Here is a 3,283-nt window from a genome sequence, read left to right as displayed (position 1 = left end):
ATTAATTGATAATGCAGTGCAAAATATAAACATAATAGTAACACTTATCTAATGCTTACTATACACCATGCATAATTTTGAGCACTTCACGTAATTAGCTGATTTAAAACTTAGGCAATACAATTAGCAGATACTGAAAATGTGACAGGAAAGTACTAACTATCTAGCCCATACTATATGAATATAGAAATCCTGACTTTTAAGCTCATGCTCTTTATTTGTAAGCTCTCTCTGAAATTACAAAACATCAATATATAATTTAATGCAATTTGTATCTATGCCTGAAACAAAGCTGAATATATAGTCAAAATTGAGGTCTCCATAACACAATTGTTTGGTCATCTTTAAAATCAATTTTTGGGGGCACCTGGGTGGCTCAGTCGTTAAATGTCTGCCTTTGGCTCAGGTCATGATCCCAGAGTCCTGGGATTGAGCTGCGCACTGGGGTCCCTGCTTGGCGGGAAGCCTGCTTCTCCCTCTCCCACCCCCACCCCCACCCCCCCCGCTTGTGTTCCCTCTCTCGCTGTGTCTCTCTCTGTCAAATATATTTTAAAAAAATAAAAATTAAATAAAATCAATTTTTGTGGGTCAAACATATGCCGTTTTCTAACTATTGAATTGGTAAAATAGAAAAATCATATATTTATGTGAGTAAGCACTTCAAACATATATACCTGCTCTGAGTTTGCCTTTTGCTTCTCTGAGTTGAATATTACTTTAATGTTCTGTATCAGTCGAGTTCTGTAAAACGTAAGTGGGTTCCCTTCTAGTAATATCTACCACTAGTCTCCAACAATCCACCCATGTCTGATTATCATTTTCTTGGTTTCCTGGCCAGAGTTCATGGCTTTTGTATATATGGACATCTTTAGACCCAAGTATAAACAGCTCTTATTCCAGAATATGGGAATATAACTGAGTTCTGCTCCCAGTGAAATTATGTGTATCCTATTTTTTCTTCTCAAAGATTATGATATATTTTCTGGGCTGCATGTTCTAACTTTGTTGAGGGGTTATGACTTCTTTACAGTCAGGACACTAACGATATCTGTATCCCCCTTTTTCACACAACTCTCCATTGTAGTAGAAGTATACTCATGTAGCTAGTCTGTGTAGCAACTCCAGATTCCACTGAAGGACATATCAATGAATAATGCTCCATGAATTGCGTATATCCTCTGAACTCAACATGTGTGGTCTTTGTCAATGGAAAAATATAGACATAAATGTTTATTGTATTATACAATATTTCATGACTTACATCAAAAATGAGACTAGGTGGTTATAAATCAAGTCCATTTATATGTTGCTGGTCTTAAATGGCAAATAATATGTTATTTTAAAACTATTTTTCCAACTTTGGAATGTAGATGGCATTTGTTACATGTATCAGATAAAACAAGTAAATAATTGGTTAAACAGCTCTGTAATTCCAGGATTGAGGATAGCAACTTCTGTCCTATTGTCTTTGGAGAAACTGTAATGATTTCCTTTATCCAATAGCAACATGTTTGTACCTGTGAGAAACTGCCTAATGTTTCTTCAATAATGGAAAATATTACAATTGCTTAGAATTGTATTTATCTTTACTTGACTAGGTTATCTCTATGTCAAATCAGCTCAAGATAGCATCATACCTTGTTAGGAATGGCCAAAATGATTTTACAAAATTTATTTCCCTGAAAACTCTAAAGCAAGGAAAATATATTTTAAATATGTTTCCAAAAGCAGTATACCCCACTATTTCTTTTTCACCTGAATCTGTTTTGCTGGAATTAGATAAGATCTAATAGACCAATCTGAGAGCTTTAGCTCTGCTAAGCAGTAATAGCAGAAGTAGTGGTTGTAATAGTAAATTTATTGATTTTTTTAGTTCAATCTAAAATGTTTAGTAAACATCCTGTGCCTTTTTGATCTCATTTCCTACCTTAGAAACAACTGGAGTTAACAGTTTATAAGTGTTTCTCTTGACTTTTTCCTATGCTATACAGATATATATTTATTTATATAAAATAGACAATATTTTTGAAATATTATTTGATCTCTAGTAATGCAACAAAAAATGTATTCTGTGTGGAAGTTTAGGTCAGCCTTGCAACTTCCACATTCCTTGCAACTTCCACATTCCTTGCACCTAATGGAGAAATAAAGACAAATTATTTGAAAATACAATTTGAGACACTATGGTCTAGCTTCACCCCATATTTTATAAAGAGGATCCCCTACACCCACATCGTCTAATGTGATAACCATTTAGCACATGTGGATATTGAGCTATGAAATATGACTAATCTGAATGAAATATTACGCTCCACATATTTGGAAATTAAGGACTATTTTTCTAAGTAATTATGACTTTTTTTTTTTTAAGATTTTATTTATTTATTTGAGACAGAGAGAATGAGAGACAGAGAGCATGAGAGGGAGGAGGGTCAGAGGGAGAAGCAGACTCCCCGCCAAGCAGGGAGCCCGATGCGGGACTCGATCCCGGGACTCCAGGATCATGACCTGAGCCGAAGGCAGTCGCTTAACCAACTGAGCCACCCAGGCGCCCAGTAATTATGACTTTTAACAAAAGAAATCTCAAGGTAATTTTAAAATATTTTGAACTAAATGATACTGAACAATATAACAAGTGCTATGGGACTTAGCTAATGACAATGCTTATGGAGAAATGTATAGCTTTAGAGACTTTAATTAAAAGGAAGATCTAAGGTTAATCACCTATCTTAGTAAGCTAGGACAGAAAGCACAAACTAAACTGAAAGCCAGTAGAAAATATTTATAATTTTTTATTGACTACCATTTAGACTAAGGCAACATACCAGTGTTTTAAATTCACACATCCTTGAAACTAGTTTTACACATTTCACAACAGGTCTTATTTATATGTGACTGAAATATATATAGCAGCAGAAAAATTTTTAAGACATTTATTTTTCTTTCACTATCATTTCAATGAGAACAATTTTGCTACAGACAAATCTTTTACTTTTATAACATAAGTTGTTCGGTTTGGGAAACTCACATTAATATGGAGAGCGCTAATTTGAACATACAAACAGGCACTTCTAATACAAGAAAATGAATAAATAGTGGTTACATGAAGGAAGAAAATTTGGAAAAAGTATCCCAAAAGCATGGGAATATAGTAGTTGCATTAGTGTACAGCTCAACAAAATTGTTAGATACCATGTGTCTCATTTACATGAGTCAAAATGTAGGAGTTGAAAATTAGAATTAAAATAGCATTTTTCCCATTAAATTGTCATATTTACTGATA

This window comes from Mirounga angustirostris, unplaced genomic scaffold (genome assembly GCF_029215605.1).
Source record: "Mirounga angustirostris isolate CCGP_5_RB_7025 unplaced genomic scaffold, mMirAng1.0.hap1 SCAF_2, whole genome shotgun sequence".
Classification (NCBI taxonomy): Eukaryota; Metazoa; Chordata; class Mammalia; order Carnivora; family Phocidae; genus Mirounga; species Mirounga angustirostris.
This window is presented reverse-complemented; position numbering follows the sequence as displayed.